Source organism: Oncorhynchus kisutch, linkage group LG17 (assembly GCF_002021735.2).
Source record: "Oncorhynchus kisutch isolate 150728-3 linkage group LG17, Okis_V2, whole genome shotgun sequence".
Lineage (NCBI taxonomy): Eukaryota > Metazoa > Chordata > Actinopteri > Salmoniformes > Salmonidae > Oncorhynchus > Oncorhynchus kisutch.
This window is the reverse complement of record NC_034190.2, coordinates 69,043,405-69,066,274: the sequence shown is the minus strand read 5'-3', so window position 1 is coordinate 69,066,274 and position 22,870 is coordinate 69,043,405. Positions and strand designations below refer to the sequence as shown.

The 22,870-nt window shown below is 42.5% G+C and overlaps 1 pseudogene; it reads left to right on the top strand.

Annotated features, from left to right (window-relative positions):
• The first annotated feature begins 3,365 nt into the window (after nucleotides 1-3,365).
• LOC109907044 (PAN2-PAN3 deadenylation complex catalytic subunit PAN2-like) lies at nucleotides 3,366-21,516 on the top strand (annotated as a pseudogene).
• Nucleotides 21,517-22,870: the final 1,354 nt, after the last annotated feature.

The window sequence follows — 22,870 nt, the reverse complement described above, 5'->3', positions numbered from 1 at the left end:
CTTGAGATAGAAGATGTTTCTCAATCTGTCTGTCCCAGCTTTGATGCACCTGTACTGACCTCGCCTTCTGGATGATAGCGGTGTGAACAGGCAGTGGCTCGGGTGGTTGTTGTCCTTGATAATCTTTTTGGCCTTCCTGTGACATCGGGTGCTGTAGGTGTCATGGAGGGCAGGTAGTTTGCCCCTGGTGATGCGTTGTGCAGACCTCACTACCCTCTGGAGAGCCTTACGGTTGTGGGCGGAGCAGTTGCCGTACCAGGCAGTGATACAGCCCGACAGGATGCTCTCGATTGTGCATCTGTAGAAGTTTGTGAGTGCTTTTGGTGACAAGCCGAATTTATTCAGCCTCCTGAGGTTGAAGAGGCGCTGCTGCGCCTTCTTCACGACGCTGTCTGTGTGGGTGGACCAATTCAGTTTGTCCGTGATGTGTACGCCGAGGAACTTAAAACTTACTACCCTCTCCACTACTGTCCCGTCGATGTGGATAGGGGGGTGCTCCCTCTGCTGTTTCCTGAAGTCCACAATCATCTCCTTTGTTTTGTTGACGTTGAGTGTGAGGTTATTTTCCTGACACCACACTCCGAGGACCCTCACCTCCTCCCTGTAGGCCGTCTCGTCGTTGTTGGTAATCAAGCCTACCACTGTCGTGTCGTCCGCAAACTTGATGATTGAGTTGGAGTCGTGCATGGCCACGCAGTCGTGGGTGAACAGGGAGTACAGGAGAGGGCTCAGAACGCACCCTTGTGGGGCCCCAGTGTTGAGGATCAGCGGGGTGGAGATGTTGTTACCTACCCTCACCACCTGGGGGCGGCCCGTCAGGAAGTCCAGTACCCAGTTGCACAGGGCGGGGGCGACTGCAGTGAAGGAGAAAAAGTTATTTAGTCTGTCTGGGAGCAAGACATCCTGGTCCGCGACAGGGCTGGTTTTCTTTTTGTAATCTGTGATTGACTGTAGACCCTGCCACACACCTCTTGTGTCTGAGCCGTTGAATTGCGACTCTACTTTGTCTCTATACTGACACGTAGCTTGTTTGATTGCCTTGCTGAGCTACACTGTTTGTATTCGGTCATGTTTCCGGCCACCTTGCCCTGGTTAAAAGCAGTGGTTCGGGCTTTCAGTTTCACGCGAATGCTGCCATCAATCCACGGTTTCTGGTTTGGGAATGTTTTAATCGTTGCTATGGGTACGACATCTGGAATGCCGTTTGGGTTCTTGCGCGTGAAAAAATATACACGTCAAATAACACTATTTGACACGTTAAGTAAGCTTTTAATTTGACACGTCAAATAACAGAGTTTAATTGCGAAATGTTGTTTTGGACCGTAACTTCTTGGTTAGCTAGCTAGCTTTAGCTTGGTACCTAGCTAGCACCAATACAACTAGCCTGAAAAAAATGAAATGGGGTATCACTCTACTCGGTGACACCTACAGAACACAACTGTGAAGAGTTTACGCAAATATTAGCGTTGTAGCTCTTATAGCGGGACTGTGACTGTGTGAAATAATCTCCCCAGTCAGCGGGACTGTATTGACATTCATATTGCACTGTAAAGCTTTATATGGATATTTTTTCCAAATGTCCTCCTCAGAGTTATCAGACTCCACAACATTTACGCAGTATTGTTTGTCTTTTTCTTTTTTTATATATATTTTTTTGAATTTACCCCTTTTTCTCCCCAATTACGTGGTATCCAATTGTTAGTAGCTACTATCTTGTCTCATCGCTACAACTCCCATACGGGCTCGGGAGAGACGAAGGTTGAAAGTCATGCGTCCTCCGATACTCAACCCAACCAAGCAGCACTGCTTCTTAACACAGCGTGCATCCAACCCGAAAGCCAGCCGCACCAATGTGTCGGAGGAAACACTGTGCACCTGGCAACCTTGATTAGCGTGCACTGCGCCCAGCCCGCCACAGGAGTTGCTGGTGCGCGATGAGACAAGGATATCCCTACCGGCCAAACCCTCCCTAACCCGGACGAGGCTAGGCCAATTGTGCGTCGCCCCATGGACTTCCCGGTTGCGTCCGGTTAAGACAGAGCCTGGGCACGAACCCAGAGTCTCACCCGGGAGGCCTATTGTTTTTCTTATCGAATAGTGTTCAATACACATAGGTTGACAATAAATGTGGCTCAATTCACAGATGTTTCAGAGTCCCACAATAAGAGCTACGACGGTAATGTTCTCTGGGTGTCACTGAGTAGACTGATACCCCTGATAGCTACGAAGGTAATGTTCTCTGGGTGTCACTGAGTAGACCTATACCCCATGTCATTGATCCACAATCCACAGGTAAGGCTGTACAGTGAAATAAGTATGCGCCCAATGCAATTCTAAAGACTAATACAGCCAGTGTGATTTCAACCCGATTTTTGTCGAATTTACAAATTATTGTATTTAGTTGATTTTATATAACATTCCAACCTCCTTTTAGCATGATCTATTCAATTATGGCATAATTCTACTATTTGTATTAATTTGCATCACTGTCAATGATATACCTTTATTTTGAAGGCTAACCGCAAAGTCCACTATTGTTGCGTATCCTTATTGTAGCTAGCTTCACATAGATGGGTCCGAACATTAATCAAATAAGAGCTGTCTTATAAATTAGGGTTATTTTAGACACCTAGCTATACTATAGCTACTGTTGATTATGTCGTTTTGCTATGTTTTTGGGGAAGAACATTGTTTGCATCCATGAGCTAGCTAGCTTTTTTTAAATGACCAGCACTGTAGGTGTGCGAGACAAGTTTACCAGCATCATAGAATCATAGCATACGTATCGATGAATCGTGTTGACATTTGAAATACGAGTGATAGTGAAATCAATGTGTGAATATGCATGATCAAAACAAAAAAATATTTTTAAAAATTGGTTGAACATTAAACTCCCAAAACACGAACACTAGCCATCAGGCCTGTATAACAATACAATATATTCTGATTCCCACTCAGATTTAAAATACACATTTTACCAGGTCTAGATTTGGCCTAGGCATAAGCCATATGCTTGACAACAAAAATGATAATAAAACATTCAATTTTGTAAGCTTACTGCCCTGGCAAAGAGGTAAGACAGTTAATTAATTTACTTTTAATTTAAAAAATGAACACCAGGCAACTATCATTTTACCGTCAATGTACCGGCATATGTATTCTGCAACGTTTTTAACATTGAGGGTTGGTTCTGAACTTTGTCGTTTCGTGAATGTTACACTATTTGCTCCGGAAGTACTTGGTTGTTATGATGAATGAAACAATCATGGCTCCATTGAAGTCTCCATAATACAATTATCACTTGAGATTGATAAGCTATTTGGGGCACAGTGTACATATATACATTTGGTAAACGATTGATTTATTAATTTCCATTGATTTTGAGAATGGGATTCTTAGGAGTTGTATCCAAGTTGTAGCGCTGTAGCTCGCAACTAACGGTTACTAGCTAGTTAGCTAGCCAACAGTTGCTTGAAAGTCGCACTTGCTGGGCCGATACAGTTAGCTAGCTAGCCTATTTCCATTGCATTTGAATATAATGAACACTGTACTATTACAATCCAGTGCTAGCAATATGGTTACCTAGCTCACGAATCCAGCAGACCAACAACAATATCCCTGACGACCTACCTATTATGCTTAGTGAGTGTAGGTATGCCGACAGGCATGCTGACAGGGCCAGTTTAGCTGTAACACCAAGAGGCCATTGGTGTTGTTATAAGAATGCTATCAAAGATAATTCATAACCTATAGCTAACTGGCTCATACAGTTAGTATATAAGCCAAGATGCAAGCCTATTCGAACAACATGCACCCATTTTATTTTTTAGGTCAGCTATACTCATGATGAACTTTGACGGTCTGGACCCAGGGATGGGTGAATACGCACCTGCCCTCCATGGGAGTCTAGAGCCAGGTATGGAGCCCTCAATGGACCCACGGCTCAATCCTGTCTTGTTGCAAGGTGTGGAGCTCAATCCAGATGATTTTACCGTGGCCGTACCCGAATCTGTGCACATGATGGAAGGGATGTTCTCAGAACTCCACAGTGTACATGCAGAAGTGGGCGTTCCTGTCACAGCAACTCACTTTGACCTGCAAGAGGAGCTGCTCTGGATGGGGAACCACAGGGTAAGATAAAAAATATTATGCCAGAATATAGAGTATTACTGTGTTAGGTTCTAATTAACAAAGTAAGAACTCGACGGACACTATGAAAGCTTAAACCAAGTTTATTCTTCCCAAAGGATCGAACAGCTGAACCGACAAAATACATATTCACACAAGCACTGATATTTAACCCTTTCTCCTATGCTGAGTCTCCTACACATCTGAACAGCCAATGCATCTCTGTTGCTAAGCAGAACCTTAGTGATACCTGTTCTTCCCCACTTCATCTGACCTGACCTCTGCCCCAAAGTGCTCAATCCTCTTATCAGTGCTGCCACAAGTGATCATTTTCCCTGCACTCAGCACATTCCAAACTTAATTGCACCCACCATATACCTTCCTCCTACAGATAACCATTAACTTCTTGTATAAACCCTCTCTATACCATAGCACTCAATATTTCAATAGGATACCTGATAATTAACCCTATTTGAAGTTTTAGGAGTCAGAACCCAGAATCCATCAACTGGTACTTGGAACATGAAGTGCGTCCAAAAATGTTTTTGTACACTTTGGTTTCAGCTGCCACTTTTGTGTACATTTGCAATATGGGCTATTCAGCAACATTTTTCTAACATACAGAATTGTTTCCCCACTCTCTTTTTCCATAGGGGCATGGAATGTCCTTCTTTGGTCCCACAATGGGTCGCTACTCTTCTTTCCAGGCGCACTCAACTGATGATATTCGTTAGATTCAGAGCATGGAGACAGGGGTTCTGTTTCTCTCTAAGAGTAATCTCAAGTGCCAAACTCGTGGAGGCCTTGTCATGTTCAACTACCTGTGAGTTGATTTCAAATGATAATTAACATTATTGTGGTTCTTACTGATTTATTTATCTTTTTATTTAAGCTTTATTTAACTAGGCTAGTCAGTTAAGAACAAATTCTTATTTACAATGATGGCCTACCAGAAGGCAAAAGGCCTCCTGCGGGACAGGGGCTGGGATAAAATTAAATAAATAAAAAATAGGACAAAACACACATCGTGACAAGAGACACAACACTTCATAAAGAGAGACCTAATAACATGGCAGCAACACATGAAAACACAGCATGGTAGCAACACATGGCAGCATCACAACATCGGGGCGGACGGTAGCCTAGTGATTAGAGTGTTGGACTAGTAACCGAAAGGTTGCAAGATCGAATCCCCGAGCTGACAAGGTAAAAAAAATATGTCGTTCTGCCCCTGAACAAGGCACTGTTAACCCACTGTTCCTAGGACGTCAAAAATATTTTTTTTCTTAACTGACTTTCCTAGTTAAATAAAGGTAAAAAAGTATATATTAAAAAAAATTGGTAGCAAGCACAAAACATGGTACAAACATTATTGTGCACAGACAACAGCACAAAGGGCAAGAAGGTAGAGACAACAATACATCACGCAAAGCCGCCACAACTGTCAGTAAGGGTGTCCATGATTGAGTCTTTGAATGAAGAGATGGAGATAAAATGGTCCAGTTTGAATGTTTTTTTTTAGTTGGGGAACATTTATTTTAAATGTTTTATGCAAACCATACACCCATGTTAACTTAGGTTCAAAGGTGAGTGCCGAAAGGATGCTTGCAAAAATCAACATTTAGTTGAAACATGTTATAGTTTCAAATCAGTTTGGATGTGCATCTTGAATACTGTACAGTATAATGGTATTGTCTTAATGAATTCATGTGTGTATTTTAGAATGGAGGAGGGAGCTGACATGCATAGTCTGCTTATGACAGGAAACAACGCAATGCTCATGGGTGGACTACAGAATTATGTGCTTGAATTTGACCTTAATACTGTGCAGCAGACACAAAGGTATTGCATGACACCAGCATGTGAAAATATAGGCCTAACTCTAAGGATGCAATACATTTTTGGCCTATAGGCTCTCAAAAATAAGTGATTCAATAGGTAAATAATTGTACACATTGTGATCTTTCCTTCCTATGCCTAGTTTACGGTCGAGGCTCCAGGGGTAGCTATCATGCGGCAGTCCAATCGTTTCTTATTCTGTGGGAACATATCTGGGAAGGTAAGGACAACAAGAGAGGTCCAAGGCCACTCATGTTTCTCAGTGTTTGGAAGATGTTACTAGTTTTTTTTTTTTTACATTAGTATATATCTCACCTTCTTGCCTTCCACACAAACAGGTGTCGCTGTGTGACCTGCGCACCTTCAAGCTAGAACATGAGTTTGATGCCTTCTCCGGTAGCCTGTCAGACTTTGATGTCCATGGCAACCTCTTGGCTGCGTGTGGGTTCTCCAGTGGAGGAATGAACAAACTAGCGTGTGACCGCTTCCTCATGGTGTTTGACCTGCGCATGATGCGCACTGTGACACCACTCCAGGTGCACGTGGACTCCCTCTTCTTGCACTTCATCCCTACGTACACGTCACGCCTGGCCATCATCTCACAGACAGGTATTGATCAAATGGAGAATGTGTTTGTTGTGCAGCCTGCTAGCTGTATTTATCAGAGAATGCAGAAAATAAGACTGACTTTATTTTCCCTCCATCCCCAGGACAGTGTCAATTCTGTGAACCCACTGGGCTAGCCAACCTGGCTGATGTCTTCCATGTCAACACCGTTGGCCAGTTGCTCATGAAAAAAAAAAAATCTGACACAGCGGTTGCATAGAGGATACATTTAACTTTCATTCTGTGAATAACACTTGCATCTTTTATCAATGTTTATTGTGAGTATTTCTGCAAAATCACCGGATGTTTTGGAATCAAAACATTACTGCACGTAACGCGCCAATGTAAACTGAGATTTTTTATATATATATATATATATGCACATTGTCGAACAAAACACACAATACATGTATAACATGATGTCCGATGAGTGTCATCTGATGGAGATAATCAAAGGTTAGTCATTCATTTGATCTATATTTATGCTTTTGTGACTGTGAAATATCGCTCTGTGTTTTTGAATTTGGTGGTCATCTAACATAAATATATGTTGTTTTCTCTGTAAAACATTAAACAAATCGGACACGATGGGTAGATTAACAGGATGTTTATTTTTCATTTGCTGTATTGGACTTGTTAATGTGTGAAAGTTAAACATTTCTAAAGAATATTTTTTTCAGCTGACTGGGAGGGGGTGTTCCCTTTAGGGAACTCCTCCCCCCCAGCCCCAACAGTAAGTATCCAAATATTTCTCACCTTTTTTCTCTCCAGACAAGCACCCCCAGTGGACCCAGAGATCCTGCATACGATGAAGACTGTCGGGTTCATTGGTTACGCCCCCAATCCTCACACCCGTCCCTGGAACCAGGTATGTCAATCATCCACAAATTCTGTGTCTCAGAAAGAGTTGGGTTCTGAACTATGCTTGGCTTGTATAAACATCCCCTCCTATTTGCTGTATTTCAGGTTCCTTACAAGATCAAGGAGGTGGAGCTGGACTTTGACAACTACAATCAGGGGGTTCCTGAGTCTCCTATTGGTCGAGATGAAGAACCACACCTCTACATGGTGCCCATGGTGCCTTACTTATTACATTGTTATCTACTTGTAAATGTGAAATGTGTGGTTCAACAGTATGGATTTGTGTTATGAGCACAATGTGGTTCATTGTGGTTTTGAGATTAGCTTGTTGTGTCAATGATGAGAGCTTACATCTTTGATTGTTTTGTGCCCATCAGGTCACCATTAAATACTCCAAACTTTGACTTCAAACATTATAACAGGACCCTGTTTGCTGGCCTGGAACCTCACATTCCCAATGCTTACTGTAACTGCATGATCCAGGTGAGAATCGGAAATGTGTGGCGTTCATTTATATAGTGTAAATATACGGTTGATTTATCCATGTTTATTCGTATATTATTTCATTATTTGTTCCCATTTACAAATATCAGTGAGTATTTTCCCCCTGTGTGTCTGATTTGTTAGGCGTTGTATTTCCTGGAGCCAATCCGCTGCCTGGTCCAGAACCACCTGTGTCAGAAGGAGTTCTCTCTGGCATGTGAGCTGGTCTTTCTCTTCCACATGCTAGACCTGTCATGAGGAGACCCCTGTCAGGTAGTCACCAATAACCATGACACATCTCACTCTGTCCTATCTTTCTATCCCTACAAAATAACATACTCTTTGCATGATAGAGCACTGTAGTAGTGTGCTTATGTAACAGAGTTGTAATAAAGACAGTTTGATGGAGTTGTAATAGAGTGGTAATAGAGCACTGTAATAATGTGTATGTATGCACTGAACTGACTGACCACAATTAAACCGTCCTGCTGCCTACTCCCATTGCCATTCACTTATTGCAACCACTGTCCCCTCTCACAGGCTAGTAATTTCCTCAGAGCTTTCCGAACTATCCCGGAGGCGTCTGCCCTGGGTCTGATCCTGGCTGACTCTGATGAGCAGACGGGGAAGGCCAGGTTGGGCCGTCTCATCCAGAGCTGGAACCGCTTCATCCTCACCCAGCTCCACCAGGAGACCCAGGAGCAGCAGGGGCTACAGGCCTACCGAGGAGCCAGCAGCAGGTGACACTGATCATTTGCACACATTTTTACTGCACCTTTTAACTTTTGTTTTAACATTTTTATGCCCAAGCAATCAAAAAACAAACAGATATTCTTTAAAATGATTTGCGTTTATTACACTATTAATGATAGGAATTAAATCAGCTTGTGGATAACTAAATATTTCTTTAGTGTATACTAGAGCATCTGGTGTGTTTAGTGATGATTTGGCTTCATAATTTTTCTCTTAATTTGTGTATTTTTTACCCTTTTTTCTCCCCAATTTCATGATATCCAATTGGTATATTACAGTCTTGTCACATCGCTGCAACTCCCGTACAGACTCGGGAGAGGCGAAGGTCGAGAGCCGTGCGTCCTCCGAAACACAACCAAGCCAAGCCGCACTGCTTCTTGACACAATGCCCGCTTAAGTCGGAAGCCAGCCGCACAATGTGTCGGAGGAAACAACGTACACCTGGCAACTGTGTCAGCGTGCATTGCTCCCGGCCAAGCCACAGGAGTCGCTAATGCGGGATGGAACAAGAACATCCCTGCCGGCCAAACCCTCCCCTAACCCGGACGACGCTGGGCCAATTGTGCGCCGCTTCATGGGTCTCCCGGTCGCGGCTGGCTGCGACAGAGCCTGGACTCGAACCAGGATCTCTAGTGGCACAGCTAGCACTACGATGTAATGCCTTAGATAACTGCACCACTCTGGAGGCCCGCTTTGTCTCCTTTTGATGCTTTATTTGTTACAGTGCTCTGGGCTCCTCAGGAGAGTCTGTGATTGGAAGGCAGTTTGGGTGTGAGGTTGAGAACAGCAGCCTGTGTCGCTGTGGAAAGGAGACAGTACCTACCGGCCAAACCCTCCCTAACCCTCCCTAAAAATATTCCACTTCATTTGGAAAGGTAAGCCAGACAAATTAAAACGGGCCTATTTATATAATGAATACAGTGCATTTGGAAAGTATTCAGACCCCTGGACTTTTTCCACATTTTGGTATGTTACAGCCTTATTCTAAAATGTATTCAAAAAATAAATCCTCATCAATCTACACACAATACCCCATAATGACAAAGTGAAAACAGGTTTTTAGAAAAACAGAAATACCATATTTACATAGGTATTCAGAACCTTTGCTATGAGACTCAAAATTGAGCTCAGCTGCATCCTGTTTCCATTGATCGCCTTGAGATGTTTCTACAACTTGATTAGAGTACAGCTTTGGTAAATTCAATGGATTGGACATGATTTGGAAAGGTCTATATAAGGTCCCACAGTTGACAAAGCAACAATCAAGCCATGAGGTCGACGGAATTGCCCGTAGAGCACCAAGACAGGATTGTGTCAAAGCACAGATCTGGTGAAGGGTATGAAAACATTTCTGTGGCATTGAAGGTCCCCAAGAACACAGTGGTCTCCATCATTCTTAAATGGAAGAAGTTTGGAACCACCAAGACTCTTCCTAAAGCTGGCTGTCCAGCCAAACTGGGAAATCGGGGGAGAATGGCCTTGGTCAAGGAGTTGACCAAGAACCTGGTGGTCACTCTGACAGAGCTGTGGAGATGAGAGAACCTTCCAGAAGGACAACCATCTATGCAGTACTCCACCAATCAGGCCTATATGGTAGAGTGGCCAGACGGAAGCCACTCCTCATTAAAAGGCACATGACAGCCCGCTTGAAGTTTGCCAAAAGGCATCTAAAGACTTTCAGACCATGAGAAACAAGATTCTCTGGTCTGATGAAACCAAGATTGAACTCTTTGGCCTGAATACCAAGTGTCACATCTGGAGGAAATCTGGCACCATCTCTACAGTGAAGCATGGTGTTGGCAGCATCATGCTGTGGGGATGTTTTTCAGAGGCAGTGACTGGGACACTAGTCAGGATCGAAGGAAAAATTAACGGAGAAAGGTACATAGAGATCCTTGATGAAAACCTGCTCCAGAGTGCTCAGGACCGCAGACTGGGGCGAAGGTTCACCTTCCAACAGGACAACGACCATAAGAACATAACCAAGACAACGCAGGAGTGGTTTCCGTAAAAGTCTATGGGTGGCCCAGCCAAATCCCGGGCTTGAAATCGATCTAACATCTCTGGAAAGACCTGAAAATAGCTGTGCAGTGACACTCCCCATCCAACCTGACAGAGCTTGAGAGAATCTGCAGAGAAGAATCAATCAATCCAATTTATTTATAAAGCCCTTCTTACACCAGCTGATGTCACAAAGTGCTGTACAGAAGCACAGCCTAAAACCCCCAAAATCAAGCAATGCAGGTGTAGAAGCACAGTGGCTAGGAAAAACTCCCTAGAAAGGCCAAAACCTAGGAAGAAACATAGAGAGGAACCAGGCTATGAGGGGTGGCCAGTCCTCTTCTGGCTGTGCCGGGTGGAGGTTATAACAGAACATGGCCAAGATGTTCAAATGTTCATAGATGACCAGCAGGGTCAAATAATAATAATCACAATGGTTGTCGAGGGTGCAACAGGTAAGCACCTCAGTAGTAAATGTCAGTTGGCTTTTCATAGCCGATCATTCTGAGTATTTCTACCACTCCTGCTGTCTCTAGAGAGTTGAAAACAGCAGGTCTGGGACAGGTAGCACGTCCGGTGAACAGGTCAGGGTTTCATAGCCGCAGGCAGAACAGTTGAAACTGGAGCAGCAGTAGCACGGCCAGGTGGACTGGGTACAGCAAGGAGTCATCAGGCCAGGTTGTCCTGAGGCATGGTCCTAGGGCTTAGATCCTCAGAGAGAGAGAGAGAGAAAAAGAAAGAAAGAAAGAAAAAGAGAGCGCATTGGAGGGAGCATACTTCAATTCCCACAGGACACCGGATAAGACAGACTGACCCTAGCCCCCCGACACATAAACTACTGCAGCATAAATACTTGAGGCTGAGACAGGAGGGGTCGGGAGACACTGTGGCCCCGTGCGACGATACCCCCGGACAGGGCCAACCAGGCAGGATATAACCCGAATGGGAGAAACTCCTCAAATACAGATGTGCCAAGCTTGTAGCGTCATAACCAAGGAGACTTGAGGCTGTAATCGCTGCCAAAAGGTGCTTCAACAAAGTACTGAGTTAAGGGTCTGAATACTTATGTAAGTGAGAGATATCAAAAAATTATATACATTTGCAAAAATGTCTAAAAACTCGTTTTTTTCATGATTGGGTATTGTGTGTAGATAGATGAGTAAAAAAACGATTTAATCCAACTTTACTTAAATCTGATGTCTCACCCCGTGTCCAAGAATAGCTTTTTTTCCTTCATTCAGATTTGAAAATGAAATAATCTCCAAAATATCACTATTTTTAAAACAAGCTATAGAAAGCTGGTTGCAATTTCAGTTTAATCTCAAATATACTAATTGATAAAAAAAAGCATCATTTTTGGAAAAAGTGTTTAAAAATGGTATAATCAGGGGCCTCCCGAGTGGCACACAATTGGTCCAGCGTCGTCCAGGTTAGGGGAGGGTTTGGCCGGGGGGGGCTTTATTTGGCTCATCGCACTCTAGCGATTCCTTGTGGCAATAGATATACAGTGGGGCAAAAAAGTATTTAGTCAGCTACCAATTGTGCAAGTTCTCCCACTTAAAAAGATTATGACAGACAAAATGAGGGGAAAAAATCTGGAAAATCACATTGTAGGATTTTTTATGAATTTATTTGCAAATGATGGTGGAAAATAAGTATTTGGTCAATAACAAAAGTTTATCTCAATACTTTGTTATATACCCTTTGTTGGTAATGACAGAGGTCAAACGTTTTCTGTAAGTCTTCACAAGGTTTTCACACACTGTTGCTGGTATTTTGGCCCATTCCTCCATGCAGATCTCCTCTAGAGCAGTGATGTTTTGGGGCTGTTGCTGGTCAACATGGACTTTCAACTCCCTCCAAAGATTTTCTATGGGGTTGAGATCTGGAGACTGGCTAGGCCACTCCAGGACCTTGAAATGCTTCTTACGAAGCCACTCCTTTGTTGCCCGGGCAGTGTGTTTGGGATCATTGTCATGCTGAAAGACCCAGCCACGTTTCATCTTCAATGCCCTTGCTGATGGAAGGAGGTTTTCAGTCAAAATCTCACGATACATGGCCCCATTCATTCTTTCTTTTACACGGATCAGTCGTTCTGGTCCCTTTGCAGAAAAACATCCCCAAAGCATGATGTTTCCACCCCCATGCTTCACAGTAGGTATGGTGTTCTTTGGATGCATTCTTTGTCCTCCAAACACGACGAGTTGAGTTTTTACCAAAAAGTAATATTTTGGGTTCATCTGACCATATGACATTCTTCCAATCTTCTTCTGTATCATCCAAATGCTCTCTAGCAAATGTCAGACGGGCCTGGACATGTACTGGCTTAAGCAGGGGGACACATCTGGCACTGCAGGATACACACTACGTCCCTGGCGGCGTAGTGTGTTACTGATGGTAGGCTTTGTTACTTTGGTCCCAGCTCTCTGCAGATCATTCACTAGGTCCCCCCGCGTGGTTCTGTGATTTTTGCTCACCGTTCTTGTGATCATTTTGACCCCATGGGGTGAGAGTTTGCGAGGAGCCCCAGATCGAGGGAGATTATCAGTGGTCTTGTATGTCTTCCATTTCCTAATAATTGCTCCCACAGTTGATTTCTTCAAACCAAGCTGCTTACTTATTGCAGATTCAGTCTTCCCAGCCTGGTTCAGGTCTACAATTTTGTTTCTGGTGTCCTTTGACAGCTCTTTGGTCTTGGCCATAGTGGAGTTTGGAGTGTGACTGTTTGAGGTTGTGGACAGGTGTCTTTTATACTGATAACAAGTTCAAACAGGTGCCATTAATACAGGTAACAAGTGGAGGACAGAGGAGCCTCTTAAAGAAGAAGTTACAGGTCTGTGAGAGCCAGAAATCTTGCTTGTTTGTAGGTGACCAAATACTTATTTTCCACCATAATTTGCTAATTAATTAATTAAAAAATCTACAATGTGATTATCTGGATTTTTTTCCCTCATTTTGTCTGTCATAGTTAAAGTGTACCTATGATGAAAATTACAGGCCTCTCTCATCTTTTTAAGTGGGAGAACTTGCACAATTGGTCGCTGACTAAATACTTTTTTGCCCCACTGTATATATAGACCAATTTTATATATATATATAAATATATATGGGGGATACGACCATTCCAGCTCTGCAGATTTTGCTGCGAAGATCATTTGTTTTGGTACTGCCCATATTTAGCTTGCTTTAAGGTCGCAGGTTCAGGAATGGCTGAAAAATTGCAACATTTACTTGGAGTTAACTCTGCAATTAGCACTGCTGGGTGATTTGAAAAGTCATAGTCAATCGATCAATAATATAATAATACTCTTAGCAAAGGTGTTTCTTTAATTTATAATCTGTAGAAACTATGAGAATAGAAAGGTTCAGAACTTTTGAAACAACACAGTGGAAAAATATATGGCAGCTAGAAATCAAAACTGGATAGTCTACAGTGATAAGATGTGAGGGGTTGAATTTTGGCTGAAGGCTGGGACTAAAAACAAACAATAGTTAACTAATGTAAAATATACTGTCCATGAAATGTATGTAGTATGTAAAAGCTGGAAGTGGAAGCATAAGTATTGTTGTCCATTAGTTTACTGGGGTTAGGGGAAAATAATAAAGAAGGAAATATATTTCAAAAATATATATTGGGAATGGAAATTATGCAGACAATTACATTGATAAAAGCCACAATCTATCTTCATTAAAATAAAAAAGGAAAATGAAAGGCTAAAAGTTCTATTTGAAACCGTATTTGACTAACTTATTTTTGTTGATATTGCGGTGTAAGGGGGTAACACATCAGCAGTGGTATCTATTCAATGACTTCCCGATTGAGCCAATTGACAAGGTAATCTTTGGTTACTCACTGAATCAACACATCGAATATCTTATCAATAAATGAGCTCTTATCAATTCCTCAAATATAACAATGTATTTGTATTTTGTTTTTGTGTGTGTCTCAGGCTGAAGCAGCACAGTTTGATGTGAACTGGAAGCTTCCAGCCATCCTGTATTACGCCAAGAGAAACTACCACTCCAAATACGACCTACGCAGTAAGCCATCCACTCATTGTCTGTTACAGTTTCTTCATTTATCTGATCAGGGTCAACATGAACGTGGATTGCCATACATTTGACATACAGGATTTCATTTAAATCATATAAAATAAATAAGGTAATTTCAGCAGTAGATATTTGCTTTAGTGCATGCCACTCCACAACATAACCTTGACATCCTCTGTGAAGATGAGGGATGGTTGTGGTACTGTGTATGACTGCACTCATTACCTGTTTAAGAACATGCCCACCCTGACACTTGATGCCTGTCTGTCTTCCCCAGTTAAGAACCCCATCGAGGCCAGTGTGCTGCTGACAGAGGCATCGCTGGCGCGGAAGCAGAGGAAGAGCCACGCCACGTTCATCCCCCTCATTGTCAGTGAGATGCCCCAGGCCGGGGACCTCGTGGGACTGGACGCTGAGTTTGTCACCCTCAACCAGGTCAGTCTGGCAGGTGTGATTGCTAGATTTAGAGTATACAGTGCATTCGGAAAGTATTCAGGCCCCTTGACTTTTTCCACATTTAGTTATGTTACAGCCTTATTCTAAAACAGATTAAATCTGTTTTTTTAGGGACGCACGATATATTGGTGAGCATATCAGAATTGGACGATATTAGCTAAAAATGCCAACATCAAAGCTGACGTGCATACCTATATAATGTAAGTAGATGACATAATGACGCCACGAAAAATACAGCGCTACACAGAAGAAAAGCAGAAAAATACTAAGCGCACACTTCCAACAACTAAACAAGTTCAAGTCAAGCAGTCATTTGAAACAGTAAGAAAATTTCAGCGTGACAACTCAAAGGTGAAATCCATTAACTCCAAGATAATGGAATTTATTACCCTTGACAATCAACCATCTTCTGTCGTGGATGATGTTGGCTTTCGCCGACTGGTCGAGCCCCGGTACACACTTTTTTTCAGATGTTGCCCTACCGGAGTTACAGTATTGTTGAAACGTACATCTATGAGCTACGTGTTATGGGTGTCACTGCTATTAGCTTCACGACTGACATTTGGACCAGCGATGTCAGCCCCATGAGCATGCTGAGTCTGACAGCACAGTGGGTTGATAAGGATTTCGTACTGAGGAAAGCCGTATTGCATGCTCATGAATGTGCTGGTTCTCATACCACTGCTGCCATTTGAATGGCATTTGAGAACATGTTTAAAACTTGGAAACATGAACACACTAGTTAGCGCCATTCGAACAACTGACTGGAGAAATAAGCTAATCAACTGTGTCTGCAGCAGACGTGATACCCTCTGTCATGGCATTGAAACGCCTGCTCAACAAAACTGCCAACACAAACCGTGGGGTTAAAATTTGAGGCTGTGAATAAGCGATTCAGTGGCATTCTCTCTGAGCCTCTTTACTGTGTTGCCACCATGCTCGATGCTAGGTCAAAGGACTGTTACTTCGTTGCAGACAAGAAACAGGGTTTCCTTGAAAAATTACATACACAGCTGGACAAGATGGAAACGGACACAGTGATAGTGCGTACCGAGGAAGAGGCATCACAGACAGACAGAGCTGAAACTTCACTGCTTGACATGTATGATGAAATCCTGGTTGAGAATGAAACAACTGAACAAATGAACAACGAAACAGCACAGCAAGTAAGTGAAAGAAATAGGGTTTGATTATGTTTTACTGGTAATGGGGACATAAGTAAATACCAACAAAATAACTTTTTGGTCTGTGTGGTGTGTGTAACCTTTTATTTAACAAGACAAGTCAGTTAAGAACAAATTCTTATTTACAATGACGGCCTACCCCGGCCAAACCCGGACGACGCTGGGCCAATTGTGTCACGGCCGGATGTGATACAGCCTGGATTCGAACCAGGGACTGTGGTGATGCCTTTTGCACTGAGATGCAGTGCCTTAGACCGCTGCGTCCATGTGTGTGTGTTAACTATTTAACTGTACTATAATGCTTAAAAGGCTGCAAAAAATGTAAATATCGGTTATCGTTATTGTTTTTTTTGTCAAGGAAAATATTAGATGTCAGTATCGGCCAAAAAAATTATATCGGTGCATCCCTCGTTTTTTCCCCCTCATCAATCTACACACAATACCCCATAATGACAAATCAAAACCAGGTTTGTAGAATTTTCTGCAAATGTATTAAAAATAAAAAACTGCAATATCAAATGTACATAAGTATTCAGACCCTTTACTCAGTACTTTGTTGAAGCACCTTTGGCAGTGATTACAGCCTTGAGATTTCTTAGGTATGATGCTACAAGCTTGGCACAACTGTAGTTGGGGAGTCTCTCCCATTTTTCTCTGCAGATCCTTTCCAGATCGGTCAGGTTCTGACTGAGCTCAATTGTCATGAAAAGCATATACAGTGATTACTTTTTTGTCTCTTTTATACAAACTTTGAGAAATAACGAGGAGCGCCCCTAATGTGTTTTTTGTGGGGAAGTGCTTAGTAATGTGTCTCTCAAAACGAACAAATTAATAAAACGACACGTCCTGACCAAACATCCAGGCAAAACATGACGGTAAACCCAGGGAGTTATTTCAGAACAGGGCAGAATGCTTCAGGAAACAGTACTTTGAAAGTGGAAAAGTAAGTCAACTAACAAGGCATTGTTGTCATTAACGTTAGCCAACTAAGAAACCGTACAGAGGAAGATGGAAAATTCAGGCCACTGTACATTTTACTGTAGAAATTATTGTTGAAAACAAGTTTAGGTAATAATATAAGTTTAAGTAATCATTTTTATTCTGAACTGGAATAAACTGATTGAAGCAAGATGCTTTTTGAGACCAACACAGTTCTGGGTTGCTCATCTGCAGCAGGAAGCGGTCTCCTGCCTGACTGAGAAAGCAGTAGATGTTCAGATCCAGTTTGGCACCACATACCTATGCAAGTCAGGGTTGTCAAGTACAGAAACCGTTTCAAGGCTGAGCATCACCTCAGTGTTGCACTGTCAAAAACTGATCCCAGGATAGACATGCTTGTTGAAAACTTCAACCAGCCACACACCTCTCATTAGGACTGTGTGTGTGTGTGTGTGTGTGTGTGTGTGTGTGTGTGTGTGTGTGTGTGTGTGTGTGTGTGTGTGTGTGTGTGTGTGTGTGTGTGTGTGTGTGTGTGTGTGTGTGTGTCTGTGTGTGTCTGTGTGTGTGTGTTCTGGTCTACATCTGTGTGATGTGATCAATCAGTTTATTCCAGTTCAGAATAAAAAATATGCATTTTAACAGCAACAGTTCCAACCTAGAATTTCTATCAACAATAATTCATACAGTAAGATGTACAGTAATATGTACAGTAGGCCTGGTTATTTTTTATCTACTGCTACTTAGGGATGCACAAGCAAAAAGCCTGTATGTGTGTGTTCTGTTAGACATCTGTGTGATGTGATCAATATGTTTATTCCAGTTCAGAATGAAATTATTTATTGTATTTTAACAGCAACAGTTCCAACCTAGACAGGTATGTAAGAGTGTTTTTAATGGGAAAAATAAACATTAGATTTATGGGTATTTCATTGTTATTTGTTTTTGTCTATATTCTTTTAAGGCATAAGGGCAATGAAATGTACCGATATTTACGTATAGTTGCATATTTTCCTAAGCTTGGGTCCCAGGAAAACATAGAATTTCTCATTTGGGTCCCAGGCTGAAAAAGTTTAAGAACCCCTGCTCAAGGATATTCATTGACTTGTCCTGGAGCCACTCCTGCATTGTCTTGGCTGTGTGCTTAGAGTCGTTGTCCTGTTGGAAGGTGAACCTTCGACCCAGTCTGAGGTCCTAAGTGCTCTGGAGCAGGTTTTCATCAAGCATCTCTCTGTACTTTGCTCCGTTCATCTTTCCCTCGATCCTGACTAGTCTCCCAGTCTCTGCCGCTGATAAACCCTACAGCATGATGCTGCCACCATCATGCTTCAGTGTAGCGATGGTGCCAGGTTTCCTCCAGACGTGACGCTTGGCATTCAGGCCAAAGAGTTCAATCTTGGTTTCATCAGACCAGAGAATCTTGTTTCTCATGGTCCTTTAGATGCCTTTTGGCAAACTCCAAGCGGGCTGTCATGTGCCTTTTACTGAGGAGGGGCTTTCAGCTAGACACTCTACCATATAGGCCTGATTGGTGGAGGGCTGCAGAGATGGTTGTTCTCTCATCTCCACAGAGGAACTCTAGAGCTCTGTCAGAATGACCATCGGGTTCTTGGTCACCTCCCTGACCAAGGCCCTTCTCCACCGATTGCTCAGTTTGGCCAGGCGGACAGCTCTAGGAAGAGTCTTGGTGGTTGTAGACTTCTTCCATTTAAGAAAGTTTGAGGCCACTGTGTTCTTGGGGACCTTCAATGCTGCAGAATCTTTTTAGTACCCTTCCCCAGAACTGTGCCTCGAAAACAAACCACGTCTTGGAGCTCTACGAACAATTCCTTTGACCTCATGGCTTGGTTTTTGCTCTGCCATGCACTGTCAACTGTGGGACCTTATATAGACAGGTTTTTGCCTTTCCAAATCATGTCGAATCAATTGACTGTAGCAAAGGGTCTGGTTAGTTATGAAAATAAGGTATTTCTGTAAAAAATATATAAATATATATATATTTGCAAAAATGTATAAAACCCTGTTTTCGCTTTGTCATTATGCGGTATTGTCTGTACATACATTAGGAATTTATTTAATACGTTTTAGAATAAGGTTGTAACGTAACAATGTGGAAAATGTAAAGGGGTCTGAATATTTTCAGAATGCACTGTAAGTCAGAGTATGCTAGGTCAACAATGTATCTGGGTAGAAGGTTCCTTTAGGTACAGATCCGGGATCAGTTTTTCCTGCCCAGATCCTAACCTTAACCATTTAACAGGTGTATAATAGGGGCAGCTTCACCCTAGCAACATAGCAATGAGGATAATAATTAACAACTGTGATACATCAAGGAGCTCTGCTTGGAGATCCACTGTGTAAATTCCCCCTTATGGACCGCATACTGTCTATATATAGGAGGAGGCAGAGCTACGCAGCGACGGCACCAAGTCCACCATTAAGCCAAGTCAGATGTCTATGGCACGGATCACCTGCGTGCGTGGTCAGGGTCCCAACGAGGGAGTACCGCTCATCGATGACTACATCTCTACTCAGGAGCAGGTAATGCAGCCCCTCTCGCCCTGGCAATAATAATGACTACTTTAACAGGATAGATGGATGTCCAGATAATTATTGCTATGCAGTAAAATCTGATGTGACAGCTTCCTAACAAAGCGACCTAGTTTTAACTAATCTTAGTTCTTAAAGTTTATTCTTCCTCGCTGTTTTGCTGGTGCAGGTGGTGGACTATCTGACCCAGTACTCAGGCATCAAACCAGGGGACCTGGATGCTAAGATTTCTTCTAAGCACTTGACCACTCTGAAGTCAACATACCTGAAGCTGCGCTTCCTCATTGACACCGGAGTGCGCTTTGTTGGCCATGGTTTACAGAAGGACTTCCGGGTTATAAATTTGCTGGTAAGTTTGTATACTTAATTTACCTGATTTTTAAATGGAACCAATTTAATCTGTGTTTCTATACCCCTGGCCACAGTTTTAGTAAAGATTATGGGCCGGTTTCCCGGAGACAGATCAAGCCTAGTCCTGGACTAAAAGCATGCTCAATGGGGAATCTGCTTTGAAAAATGGCTGTTTAGCCAGGGACTAGTCTATATATGTGTCCAGGAAACCAGCCCTATAGGTTAGCTAGATTAACAGTAGACAGGGTAATTTCAATGGAGGGAGTGTGGGAGCTCATTTTGATATACCTTGTTCAGGTGCTGAAGGATCAGGTAGTTGACACCGTCTACCTGTTCCGTAAGAGGATGATCTCTCTGCGCTTCCTCGCCTGGTACTTTCTGGGTAAGAGCTTATACTCCTTCACCACTGTTTTGGTCATATAGAAATGACTACTTAGTCTGCCATTTTCCAAATTCATCCATGCAACAACCAAATTGTGTGAAATGGCAAACTTCTACTTCCTTCTCCAGACCTTAACATCCAAGGTGAGACATGACAGTATTGAGGACGCACGGACTGCCCTTGCTCTGTACAGGAAGTACCTGGAACTGAGTTGTGGAGGAGCGATTGACGAAGTCCGCAAAGTTCTGAAGGGACTCTATGAGAAAGGCCGCAAGCTAGACTGGAAAGTCCCTGACTGTGACACAGGAGATGGTCAAGGTAGCCCAAAAAGTATGAAACTGGCATTGCAATAGAGGGTGTAATGTTGGTGGGATCTGGATATTATTGGGGCTAACTTTATTTTTATTAGCAGTATACGGGATCTATCAATCTTCGTTGATTGAATGTAGTCCCCTCAGTACAGTCTTCCCCTCAGTGAAGGGTCTGTGAAGAGTGCCTGAAGACATTCCTGCCAAACTGATTTAATCCTGGTGTTTAATGATTTCAATCAGCCTTTTATATATTGTTAAAAACCAGTACTCACAAGGTATTGACTCCCATAAAGTATGAAACTGGACAGGTTATCAACAAGAGCAGAATGATGAAAGAGGTTGTGTCAGTGTCCCAACTTTCCATATCATCTTGCTTGCCTGTACAGTACCCTGATCTGACTCTGCCATTTACATTATTTGAAAAAGGACTGAACAGTTTTGATCTTCTCCAAAACAGAAGTCAAAACAATTTCTACTTTCATTTAGCATTTTTCTTTAGGTTTGTAAAGAGTGTTTGTCATTATGCTGTACATTATGCTGCTTACATGGGCAAATAATGTTAAAATTTTGATAAACTTTTTATAGTGAGGTTTTTTAAAATAAAAGCTTAATATAGTACACTGAATTGTATATTCATATTTCTATTTTCTTCCTAATTCACAATTTATGATAAAGTGGGAGATAGACATTTAGCTTAAAAGCTAGAATCCTCAGTTGCTACATCCACTTATACATTAATGATATATACGCATTGATTATTGAGGAATATAACTTTATTTATTTATTTCACCTTTATTTAACCAGGTAGGCAAGTTGAGAACAAGTTCTCATTTACAATTGCGACCTGGCCAAGATAAAGCAAAGCAGTTCGACACATACAACAACACAGAGTTACACATAGAGTAAAACAAACATACAGTCAATAATACAGTAGAAAAATAAGTCTATATACAATGTGAGCAAGTGAGGTGAGATAAGGGAGGTAAAGGCAAAAAAAGGCCATGGTGACAAAGTAAATACAATATAGCAAGTAAAAGACTGGAATGGTTGATTTGCAGTGGAAGAATGTGCAAAGTAGAGATAGAAATAATGGGGTGCAAAGGAGCAAAATAAATAAATAAAGTATGGATAGAGGTAGTTGTTTGGGCTAAATTATAGATGGGCTATGTACAGGTGCAGTAATCTGTGAGCTGCTCTGACAGCTGGTGCTTAAAGCTAGTGAGGGAGATAAGTGTTTCCAGTTTCAGAGATTTTTGTACTTCGTTCCAGTCATTGGCAGCAGAGAACTGTAAGGAGAGACGGCCAAAGGAAGAATTGGTTTTGGGGGTGACCAGAGAGATATACCTGCTGGAGCGCGTGTTACAGGTTGGTGCTGCTATGGTGACCAGCCAGCTGAGATAAGGGGGGACTTTACCTAGCAGGGACTTGTAGATGACCTGGAGCCAGTGGGTTTGGCGACGAGAATGAAGTGAGGGCCAGCCAATGAGAGCGTACAGTTCGCAGTGGTGGGTAGTATATGGGGCTTTGGTGACAAAACGGATGGCACTGTGATAGACTGCATCCAATTTATTGAGTAGGGTATTGGAGGCTATTTTGTGAATGACATCGCCGAAGTCAAGGATTGGGGTATGTTTGGCAGCATGAGTGAAGGATGCTTTGTTAGGAAGCCAATTCTAGATTTAACTTTGGATTGGATATGTTTGATGTGAGTCTGGAAGGAGAGTTTACAGTCTAACCAGACACCTAGGTATTTGTAGTTGTCCACATATTCTTAGTCAGAGCCGTCCAGAGTAGTGATGTTGGACAGGCGGGCAGGTGCAGGCAGCGATCGGTTGAAGAACATGCATTTAGTTTTACTTGTATTTAAGAGCAATTGGAGGCCACGGAAGGAGAGTTGTATGGCATTGAAGCTCGGCTGAAGGGTTGTTAACACAGTGTCCAAAGAAGGGCCAGAAGTATACAGAATGGTGTCGTCTGCG